The following is a 12121-nucleotide window of genomic DNA, read 5'->3' as shown; positions in this document are numbered from 1 at the left end:
GATGGCAAGTTTGCCTTTAAGGTCATTTTCTTTTTTATTCATTTCTTTTATTTATTTGTATTTATTTTTTAACAGGCTCTGTACTAATTTTCCTCACAGAATGACTAACAGAAATATGACCCTTGTGCACCTTTTGTAGTTAATTCATTAGGTCAACTGTAACCACTAAGCCCCTTGTCAGGTTATTTCTACTAGCGATAAGGAGCAATAGACCTTAAAACTTTGAAGCCAGGTAGACGAGCTTATTCCACAAGGTCTCTTGGCTCCACCCTTGTTAAGTGAAACCTGCCAGGTGTGGGTCATTTGACCTTTGCTATATCAGAAGCCTGAGGACGTGTGGGGGAATTGTCTCCCCAGGAGAGACTGAGGCTTGGGTAGCCTAGGGTGTTTTTCTCTTGTGGTGAATTGGGCTCAGTATTCCCTACTAGGCTGCTTTTCCTTCATGTTTTCTGCCCTCTCTGTGAAATAGTTTTAGAGACTCTATGAGCTAGTTACATTGGTGGTGCCGTATTCAGAAAAACCCTGGTGGCGAAGCACTTTGGAAGTGACTCGAGTTCAGAAGACAGCAGGTAAGTGTTCCTGGGTTCTGTGGTTGTTACTGTTGAGGAGTCTGAGTACTTCCTTCACCTTATCTGTTTTCTGTGAAATTACTTAGGTGGATTCTAAGCTCCCTTCCAAGCACTGGAGGAAAAAAAAAGAAAAGGCCTCAGAAGCCCAAGTGCACACAGGTCAGCCTGATGTTGAAGAAGGTTCTTAAGTATTTGGAAGATTTAAAAACGGGCTTTGCGAAAAAGGTGCCTTAATGTGAATGCAGATTTTGCCTTGTGGTAAGTAGAAACAGGTTGGGATGGATACTGGTGGAAAGAGTGCTACTTTGACTAAGTGGAAATCGTGAGAATGTGCTGTTGTTCATAAAAGAAATACTGTTTTCACAATATGCAGGTCAAAGGCAGTATGAAGAAAGTCTGTCTTCTTCCCTTCAGGCCTGGGTCTCAGCTGGGGACTGCTTCCTGAACAGGTCCAGCAACTTGAAGAGAATTGAACTTCCTCTCAAGCTCTAAGAACCAGAGTCTCAGCTATCAGGGGTAAGCGTCTTTCTGTGCAAGAAAGATGACATTAGAGGCGCAGGATCGAGGCGCAGGATCGAGGCGCAGGATCGAGGCGCAGGATCGAGGCGCAGGATCGAGGCGCAGGATCGAGGCGCAGGATCGAGGCGCAGGATCGAGGCGCAGGATCGAGGCGCAGGATCGAGGCGCAGGATCGAGGCGCAGGATCGAGGCGCAGGATCGAGGCGCAGGATCGAGGCGCAGGATCGAGGCGCAGGATCGAGGCGCAGGATCGAGGCGCAGGATCGAGGCGCAGGATCGAGGCGCAGGATCGAGGCGCAGGATCGAGGCGCAGGATCGAGGCGCAGGATCGAGGCGCAGGATCGAGGCGCAGGATCGAGGCGCAGGATCGAGGCGCAGGATCGAGGCGCAGGATCGAGGCGCAGGATCGAGGCGCAGGATCGAGGCGCAGGATCGAGGCGCAGGATCGAGGCGCAGGATCGAGGCGCAGGATCGAGGCGCAGGATCGAGGCGCAGGATCGAGGCGCAGGATCGAGGCGCAGGATCGAGGCGCAGGATCGAGGCGCAGGATCGAGGGACCAGACAAGGTGAAAGAAGTCCTCCAGCCCCCCAGCCCATATCAAGTTTTTAACCCCAAAGCACTTACCTGCCAGCTTCTGAATTTGACTCACTGACGAAGAACTTCACAGGGAAGTAGCACCTCCAGGGTTTTCCTGTTCTGAGTAGTCACCGCCGATGTTACTAGCTCATAGATTCTCCAAATCTATTTCTCAGAGATGGCAGAAAACACAGAAAAAAAAGCAGTCTATCTTGGAACACTGAGTCCATTTCACCAGGAAAGTAGAAAAGCACCCTAAGTAACCTGAACCTTAAACTCCCCTGGAGTGGCAAGTCTTCCCATGCCTCCTCATGCTTCCTATATAGCAAAGGTCAAATGATCCCCACCTGGCAGATTTCACTTCACATGTGTGGAGTCATGAGGCCTTGTGGAATAGGCTCATCAACCTTGTTTCAATGTTTAAGGTTCAATTGCTCCTTATTGCTAACAGAAAGAGCCTGACAAGGGGCTCAGTGGTTAGAGTTGACCTAATTAATTAACTACAAAAGGTGCACGTGGGTCATATTTCTGCTAGTCATTCTGTGAGGAAAACTAGTACAGAGCCTGTTAAAATAAGATAAATCAAAATAAAGAGACGAAATAAAAAAAAGAAAAAAAAAGAAAATGACCTAAAAGGCAAAATTGCTGTCCTGGATTTTCATCTGTCTAGTCATGACAGATAAAGAATATAGCAATCAGAATGACTTTTCTTGACATTGATGTTGCTTAAATTTGCTTTTCTGAGATCTCTTCTTTATGCCAGGCTTTTCAAAATGTAGCGCCATGACCTCCAACTGCAGTATTTACTTTGGCTGCATATAAACTATCACTTGTAAATGCCAGGCTCCGGATCCTCACTCCCTATTCAGGTCAAGGACCGGGCTGAAAGTTTTGGCTTTAATTTGGTTACATGACTATATTGCTGTCATCGTGGTTTCCCCCAGCTGGCAGCTAAGCACCACACAGCCATTCGCACAGCCGTTTGTTCACTCAAGGCTTGTTGGAGCTGTGCCAGGGGGAACAATGGCAAGGCCGGGGGATAAGGCAATGGCCCAGCTGGAGTGCATCTACACCAATGCACGCAGCATGGGTAACAAACAGGAGGAGCTGGAAGCCATCGTGCAGCAGGCAGGCTATGACTTGGTTGCCATCACGGAGACGTGGTGGGACCACTCTCATGACTGGAGTGCTGCAATGACTGGCTATAAGCTCTTCAGAAGGGACAGGCAGCACAGAAGGGGTGGTGGTGTGGCTCTCTATATTAGAGAATCTTTCGATGTTGTAGAACTCGAGGCTGGGAATGACAAGGTTGAGTCCCTTTGGGTTAGGATCAGCAGGGACAACAAGGCTAGCGTCCTGGTCGGGGTCTGCTATAGACCACCGAACCAGGATAAGGAGACAGATGAGGAATTCTACAGGCAGCTGACAGAAGTTGCAAAATCGTCGGTGCTTGTTCTCGTGGGGAACTTCAACTTCCCTGACATATCCTGGAAGCACAACACAGCTCAGAGAAAGCAGTCTAGGAGGTTTCTGGAGAGAGTGGAAGATCGCTTCCTGACGCAGCTGGTTAGTGAGCCTACCAGGGGTGGTGCCCCGCTAGACCTTCTCTTCACAAACAGAGAAGGACTGGTGGGATATGTGGTGGTCAGAAGCTGTCTTGGGCAGAGTGACCACGAAATGGTGTAGTTCTCTATTCTTGGTGAGGCCAGGAAGGGGACCAGTAAAACCGCTGTGTTGGACTTCCGGAAGGCTGACTTTGAGCTGCTCAGGACACTGGTTGGCAGAGTCCCTTGGGAGGCGGTTCTGAAGGGCAGAGGGGTCCAGGAAGGCTGGGCGCTCTTCAAGAGGGAAATCTTAATGGCGCAGGAACGGTCTGTCCCCACGTGCCCAAAGACGAGCTGGCGGGGAAGAAGACCAGCCTGGCTCAACAGAGAATTGTGGCTTGATCTTAGGAGAAAAAAGAGGGTTTATAATCTTTGGAAAAGTGGGCAGGCCACTAGGGAGGACTATAAGGGTGTTGCGAGGCTGTGCAGGGACAAAATTAGGAAGGCCAAAGCTCATCTGGAGCTCAATCTGGCTACTGCCCTTAAAAACAACAAAAAATCTTTTTACAAATACATCAACGCAAAATGGAGGACTAAGGAGAATCTCCATCCTTTACTGGATGCGGGGGGGAAACCTAGTTACAAAAGATGAGGAAAAGGCGGAGGTGCTTAATGCCTTCTTTGCCTCAGCCTTTAGCGGCAATACCGGTTGTTCTCTGGATACCCAGTACCCTGAGCTGGCGGAAGGGGATGGGGAGCAGGATGTGGCCCTCACTATCCACAAAGAACTGGTTGGTGACCTGCTACGGCACTTGGATGTGCACAAGTCGATGGGGACGGATGGGATCCACCCGAGGGTACTGAGAGAACTGGCAGAGAGAGCTGGCCAAGCCACTGTCCATCATTTATCAGCAGTCCTGGCGATCGGGGGAGGTCCCAGTTGACTGGTGGCTAGCAAACGTGATGCCCATCTACAAGAAGGGCCGGAGGGCAGACCCGGGAAACTACAGGCCTGTCAGTTTGACCTCAGTGCCAGGGAAGCTCATGGAGCAGATTATCTTGAGTGTCATCACGCAGCACTTACAGGGCAAGCAGGCGATCAGGTGCAGTCAGCATGGGTTTATGAAAGGCAGATCCTGCTTGACAAACCTGATCTCCTTCTATGACAAAGTGACGCGCTGGGTGGATGAGGGAAAGGCTGTGGATGTGGTCTACCTTGACTTCAGCAAGGCTTTTGACACCATTTCCCACAGCATTCTCCTCAAGAAACTGGCTGCTTGTGGCTTGGACTGGCGTACGCTTCATTGGTGTTGTGGTTTAGCCCGGCTGGCAGCTAAACACCACGCAGCCGTTCGCTCACCCTCCCCCTCCCTCTCTGGGATGGGGGAGAGAAAGGGAAAGTGAAGCCCGTGAGTTGAGATAAAGACAGTTTATTAAGACAGGAAAATAATAATAACAATAATAATAATACAATTGTGATAATACTACTAATAATAATATGTACAGACAAGTGATGCACAATGCAATTGCTCACCACCCGCTGACCGATGCCCAGCTTAACCCCGAGCAGTCCGGCCCCCCCCCCCCGGCTAGCCACCCCTATATATTGTTTAGCATGACGTCAGATGGTATGGAATACCCCTTTGGCTAGTTTGGGTCACCTGTCCTGGGTCTGTCCCCTCCCAGCTCTTACTGCACCCCCAGCCTGCCTGTTGGCAGGACAGAGCAAAAGGCTGAGATGTCCTTGGCTTGGTATAAGCACTGCTCGGCAACAATTAAAACATCGGGGTGTTATCAGCACTCTTCTCATCCTAAGCCAAAACACAGCATTCCACCAGCTACTAGGAAGAAAATTCTGTTCTAACTGAAACCAGGACAGTTGGGTTAGAAACTGGCTGGATAGCCGGGCCCAAAGAGTTGTGGTGAATGGAGTCAGATCCAGCTGGAGGCCAGTCACTAGTGGCGTCCCCCAGGGCTCGGTGCTGGGGCCGGTCCTCTTTAATATCTTCATTGATGATCTGGACGAGGGCATCGAGTGTACCCTCAGTAAGTTCGCAGATGACACCAAGTTAGGTGCGTGTGTCGGTCTGCTTGAGGGTAGGAAAGCTCTGCAGGAGGATCTGGATAGGCTGCACCGATGGGCTGAGGTCAACTGTATGAAGTTCAACAAGGCCAAGTGCCAGGTCCTGCACCAGGGGCGCAATAACTCCAAGCAGAGCTACAGGCTGGGAGATGAGTGGTTGGAGAGCTGCCTGGCGGAGAAGGACCTGGGAGTGATGGTTGATAGTTGGCTGAATATGAGCCAGCAGTGTGCTCAGGTGGCCAAGAAGGCCAACGGCATCCTGGCTTGTATAAGAAACAGTGTGGCCAGCAGGGCTAGGGAAGTGATTGTCCCCCTGTACTGAGCTCTGGTGAGACCGCACCTCGAGTACTGTGTTCAGTTTTGGGCCCCTCACTACAGGAAGGACATGGAGGTGCTTGAGCGAGTCCAGAGAAGGGCAACAAAGCTGGTGAGGGGTCTGGAGAACAAGTCCTACGAGGAGCGGCTGAGGGAGCTGGTTTGTTCAGCCTGGAGAAGAGGAGGCTCAGGGGCGACCTTATCGCACCCTGCAAGTACCTTAAAGGAGGCTGTAGTGAGGTGGGGGTTGGTCTGTTCTCCCGCGTGCCTGGTGACAGGATGAGGGGGAATGGGCTAAAGTTGCACCAGGGGAGTTTTAGGTTAGATGTTAGGAAGAACTTCTTCACTGAAAGGGTTGTGAGGCATTGGAACGGGCTGCCCAGGGAAGTGGTGGAGTCACCATCCCTGGAGGTCTTTAAAAGACGTTTAGATGTAGAGCTTAGGGATATGGTTTAGTGGAGGACTGTTAGTGTTAGGTCAGAGGTTGGACTCGGTGATCTTGGAGGTCTCTTCCAACCTAGATGATTCTGTGAAAAGCCTGCTGAGCTAGCAACTTCAGTGCTTAAGTGTCTATGGTAAAAACACCGTTTTCTGATCAGTTAGATAGGTGCTTTAAACTTGCTTTATATGGGCAACAGCCTACCAGAAGAGCCATATAAATAAAACATTGTAAAAATTGTTGAGCATATAGTTTTCACTCACAGTTGACCCACCTGCAGTCTTTAATTCCAAGTCTAATCCAGAATACATTATATGGGAAGTAAAAGCTGGTAGAGACATGCATGAGGGCCTCTCAAAGTTGGAATCAGTGCCATGTTGTTCTCTTCTTTTATATATATAAATTTAAGTCACTCTAATTCTAAACACCTATACAATGCAAAAAGTTTATGGGATCCCTGCATTAAGGAACTTGAGCTCTTAATTCCAAAAACAGCATAATAGGTAAGGTAGGGCAATTATAGTGAAAAAATATACAGAGAGATTTTTGTATACCAGACACTGTATCATGGATTTAAAATGATTTGCCCAAATGTCTATTACATGAAAATTGAATCCACAGAGCAGTGGTCTCTATCAGTAGAAAACATAGTATGCTACATTCATTACATTTTTAAAACTACAGAAGGCAGCCAGTGTATTCAGTCCTGCTATGGCCTTTAATAGAGATTTGCTCCAGCTATCTGCCAACATAAGAAATTTAACTTGGGGCGTTGATTTTTTCATTCATACAAAGAGGCAAAAGAGATTAAAACAGGTGTCTTTCTAATAGTACGTCTGTGTTTCAAAATATAAAAAATGTTTTGTCTAAATATCCCTTTAACAGGGTTTGGATTACCAGGCAAGACTTATGGCTTCCCTAAGGGAAAAAATCAAGACATTTATACAAGTCTGTGTACTTGTACTGATGCTCAGCTTGGTGTGCTTCCACTAAACAGCACGGCTATTTTCAGTCTGGGAAATAAGATTTACAATTTATGAAGGTAGGGAGGAACATCCATGTTAAGGGGAAAAATGTGCTGAGACAGGGTGGGGAAACCAACAAGCGAAGCAGGGCATCTTAGATGAATAAATTCAAAGCTCTGCACATTGTCTCCTCTTTCCTGGGCCTTGCTCCTGCTCTTTTGGGCAATCATTTAACAGCGTGCATTTGCTGCAAGCATCCCTTTGGCACTAGCATGTGTCAGGAAAGTGGCTACTCTACAATATAACCAGCAGGGATCAATATGGTATCTCAGCTTGGTGACAAAGTGTTTTTCCGTGAATGGAGTTGCTAAAACGTACCCAATAAACTTAGCTGAAAGGCTGTCGGGGCTGACAATCACTGAATTCAGAGCAGCCTTGGACTTTGTGAGAATACTTTTGCTTGACAAGTGCACTAATTTGTGATTAAAGGAAATGAGGAGGCTCACCACGTGAAGCAGAGTGGGAGGAAACTGCTGGCATGATTAACAGCTGGTAAAGATATGAACTGGAAATAACTGCAGTGCTCTCCATGTTCATGGCCACTTTGTATTCATGTCATATCCTTCTGATGTCAGGAAGCAAGACGGCTTACTAACCCACCAGCTAGGCTGAGACCTGTAGGAATTAATTTTGTGGACTCTGATCAAGAAAAAGCCCTTTTTGAGGGTTGTAGCAGCAAAATAGCAAACCAGTATCCTTCAACACAATGCCAGGTCAAGTATTTACAGTCTAGAGATGGAGGACAGTTTAAGCTCTCTGTAGGATAGAAGCTCAGAAGTGGCAGAGTTGGGCCTCAGCAGATAGGTTAAAAAGTGAAACTCAAAGTGAACTTGCATTTCTGACTGCCAGACTGTCCCTGCAGTCAGGTGGAGGATACAGTCATCTATAATTGATGACTGTAACTTGACTGCAAATGGAAAGATGGAGGCTCACATTTTATTGAGGTATGTTTATTTGCCAAGACATAGTTTTCATTTTAAACATCCACCCAGCATGGCTAAGAGGAAAAACTTGCCAGACCACAGAGAAGAACAGGAGTTTCTACTCCACAGTGGAGAGAAGCTGGAAAGGAAAAGAAAAAGAAAGATTAGAGAGGTGTAAGTGATGAAGAATAAGAGAAAAAAAAGAAAAAAAAAAGAAAAAAAAAAAAAAAGAGGTGGGAACTAGGATAAATAAAAAAGGCAGTGCAGAAGTTATTTTCTGGTTCTTTCAAAAAGTGAAACTTTAATAAGCGAAGTTGCTTGAGCCTCAGAATTTGTATCTCAGCCAAAGCAAAAAAAAAAAATAAGCAAAGAGAAAATTGAGAAACTGTGGTAGAGGGAAAAAAAAAAAAAAAAAGAGAGATTCAGGAAGCCAAAATTTCCAGAGAAGTTTAGTTTTGGAGACGTTGAAGTGAAACGAAATGTGCATGCAAATACACTTCCTATTAAATCAGTTTGAAGGAAATCATGCACACAACTGAATCGAAAAAGACAGCCAAGGTCTTGGGAGAATAGCTAGAAGAGGAGAAATAGTAGTCATAATCAGCTAGTTTAAAATTATTTACTGTTATTTCCCTCCAAAGTGCTGCTTCTTCTGAACATGAAAGGCCCAAAGTCTACTAAATATACTGCAAACTACAGTTAATTAATTTAACACCCCTGCTGGAGAAACCAGTCCATTTTTCTTGGTGTCAGGTGGCCACTTCAGTATCTTCCTCGGCCTTGGCACTCCGCCTGGTCACTCCCAAGCCTCCTGGAAATGGAAGGCAGGTGCTGCTCCAGGTTCAGTCTGTCTGTCTTGTCTCTGTGCAAGTAAATAAAGCATCTGGGACACCAAACGAGCCAAGAACAAGGCTGTGTTTGATAAAGTCATATCTGTAAGGTTTTTCATCTTTAGAATCTCATGCAAAATGCATGCAAGTAGGAGTGGGGAAGTGCGTGCTGAGTTGCTGCAGTTACACTGTTTAGCAAATTGCAGATCTCATCTGCCATACTTATCCTTCTTTGTGCACACAAAAATCCTATTGGATAGGAGATGGGAGATAGATCCTGTAGTAAAACCTCCATTAGCAAAGGTAAAGGGGAAACCTGTGAGATGAGAAACCTAGATCATACAGGTGCTGCTGGGGGCACTTGAGAGCACAATGTAACAAACCCAATGTCCGTGTCCAGTGCAGGTCTGAGTAAAGCCAAGCGTATTGTTTCTGGCCATACCAGACCTAGGTTGGCTCTTGCAGAGTCACTCAGGTGTTCCCCAGACCTCCAGAGAGAGGATTCATTGATCCAGTGCAGTGCTGGCCCTGCTCTAGGTCCACAGCTACATCGTGGCTGGAAGCAGCGAGCCCTGGAAGCAGGAGCACGGAGCCGCAGGTGTGAGACAGCAGTTCTGCATGGTGTTAGCTTAAATCCAGCAGAGGGGAGCTACTGTGCACAGCTGTGCTCTGGCTTACTCCCTGTGGCTCTGGAAATTGTCCCTGCATGCTGTCCTGCCTGCCCACCTGGGCCTGCCAGTGTGGCTCAGGCGCTGAGAGGTTTCAGTGTGCCAAGGTTTGCAGTTGGGGCTCCATGCCACACAAAATAGCTCTGTGATTTCCTTCAGCATATGCTGAAGAAAAGGCAGCTAAATGAAAAATTATTGAACGAAATTCGGTGTACTCAAATATTTTTAGAGAACCAAAGCAGGTTTCACTCGCCTTCTGGATACATTCACCTCCTGAGAGAACGTGGAAAACTGCAGGGGACAGCAGTATTCTGAAATGTTCCTCTTCTTGGTTAATGGGGGAGGAAGGAAAAATCCATTAAAATGAATATGTAACCAACTGCTAAAATCAGCTGCTTTGTCATTCCAAAGACTATGAAGGAGAACTGTATTTTCACTACAACTACACTAATAGACCATCCTGATTCTCTAATGACTAAGGGAAAATTGAACACCAGCAACCCTCTGCCAAGAATTACTTAACTTGCACCTATCCTACAGACTGGAATAAAAGAAGATTTTAGGAAGTAATAAGTTAAAAATGGCTCTCAGACAAAGCAAACAACCCAAAACGTTATGGATTTCAATATCTATGTGTTCCTGGAAAAATATAGGAACGGAAGTTGAAATTATGTTTGTTTGTTTGTTTTTCCTAATAAAGGACTAATTTATTTTCATGGAGTTTGAAGGTAGAGGACACTTTTCTTTCCTCCCTTTGACTCAAGATGTGGTACTGCAAAAGAAGGATTTTAGGTGTCCAACTTCAGGCACTTCAGTTACAGCAGTAGAAAGCAAAAGAAAAACCAGCCTTCTTTTCCAATACCTGTCCATTTGTGGGGACACAAAAATTCACAGGAAGTCTTCATTTTACCCTTCAAAGATTATCCAGAATTATAATGCCCTCAGTGATACAACAGGAACCAGACACAACAGACCTGGGAATGTATGCCCTCAGAATGATGAGTCCTGGGATTTTATGCCTTTCTCTTATTTATCTGGTGGTGGCAACTGCCAATGTGTGACCAACACCTACAGGACAAGCACGTAAATTGCATAGGAGTTCAGTGAGAATGGGCACCCAGCCTTCACCAACCAGTCTGCTCTGCGGCAGCAATTTCGTATTTCTGAGATCTCTTCCTGATGCAATACTGTATGAATCATAGCCTTCCGCTGTGCCTTGGTCTTCCCATATTTAAAAATGAACATCCTGACTCCAGCCTATCTTAGTGGAATTTCTGAGGCTGAATTAGCATTTACGAAGTGTTGTCAGATGTCTGGAGAACTGGCAGAGCATAGTACTGTAATCAGTTTTCTACGTTCTCAAACACTGGATGTGAGTAATTCAGTGCATGGATGTTCTGTTGCCCTGCTTCAGAGACAAAAAGCAGAAGATGGAGTCAGATGGAGGATCAGAAATTCTTTGTTACTATATAATGAAAAGTAAAGTCACGTTGCTTCTTTTGGCATGTTCTTCTGATACCCACATGCTAACACACTTGTGGGCTAGAGAGCGGGATTTTGATTGATACCTCTGTGCCAGTATTGCTGTTCCACAACGAATCAATTGTTCTACTTAATGTGAAGCTGTAAAGAATATGAGCCCTCTCTCCCCTTGACATTTCACCTTTGTGGATATGGATTGAGAGTGAATGTTAATAGACAAGTCCTGGTGAAAAGCCCCCAGCTTCAGTGAATAATCATTCACACTGTTATGTTTGTGATGACACACAGATCATTCAGGAGCTGGTGGAAACATGCAGGTCTTCCTTGGAGGGTGCAAGAGCCAACTGTGCTCTGATGGCAGGTAGGAGTGGACCAGAGATGCCTGGGGCAAGGTTCCTGCTGTTTCAGTATCTGGTTTCTTTTGCTGTGAAGTCTGCTGGAAGCTTCAGGTGTTCTGCAGAGTGTAGATGAAGCTACTTTCCTCTCCTGGGTGAAGGAGGTGGAGGGAGCCGCAAACTATCCCCACTGGGTATCTGACTGCCTTCTCAGCAAGGATCTGTGCACTGGGATTGTAGCCTGGCATGGTCAGCACGAAAAGGCTTCAAACCTCCAAGGTTAGAAAGTGCAGTAAGCAACAGGCTAATCATGTGTCTTTAATAAGAAAAGCACTACGTTGTACCAGATCCCCCTGCAGTTCCCTCTCCAGCCTGCTTGGAGGCTTCAGCTCCTTATAAAACCTCTGAAATAATAAATCGTATCTTTGCTACCATCTCAAGTGACAGTGACACTGACACAGATGTAGACAGTAGACTAGGTTGTCCACCCACAACTTTTGTGATTTAAACATATTCTCCCTTTTCCCACAACCTCCTCAAGCCCCCTCCTCCATTAAACAAATTATACTTTACCCCCCTTGAGCACGCAGCCATAAGCTGGCCAGCAATGGGGGCATTGTTACGTGTCAGTCCCTGGTACTGACACGACTGTGTCTTACAGCAAATATTTCACATTCCCAAGTCACCCTGAGTTTAAATAAGGCATATGTAAAGTAACTCACCAGCATCAAAATCCTTGTTATTATTTCAGCTGTGCCTCCGAGATAAGGCATGTTGTAAACAGATCCATCCAGACAGCAGATTTACCTGGA

General features: G+C 46.4%; 1 long non-coding RNA gene across 1 annotated transcript; it reads left to right on the top strand.

Moving 5' to 3' along the window:
• Positions 1–364: 364 nt before the first annotated feature.
• Positions 365–1168, top strand: LOC311434413. Its single transcript, XR_014691465.1, has 3 exons — positions 365–569; positions 656–827; positions 943–1168. It is a non-coding gene; the product is annotated as an uncharacterized lncRNA (long non-coding RNA).
• Positions 1169–12121: the final 10953 nt, after the last annotated feature.

This window comes from Aythya ferina (assembly GCF_964211825.1).
Source record: "Aythya ferina genome assembly, chromosome: 3".
Classification (NCBI taxonomy): Eukaryota; Metazoa; Chordata; class Aves; order Anseriformes; family Anatidae; genus Aythya; species Aythya ferina.
The sequence above is the reverse complement of the archived record's forward strand: the minus strand, read 5'-3'. Positions and strand labels throughout refer to the sequence as shown.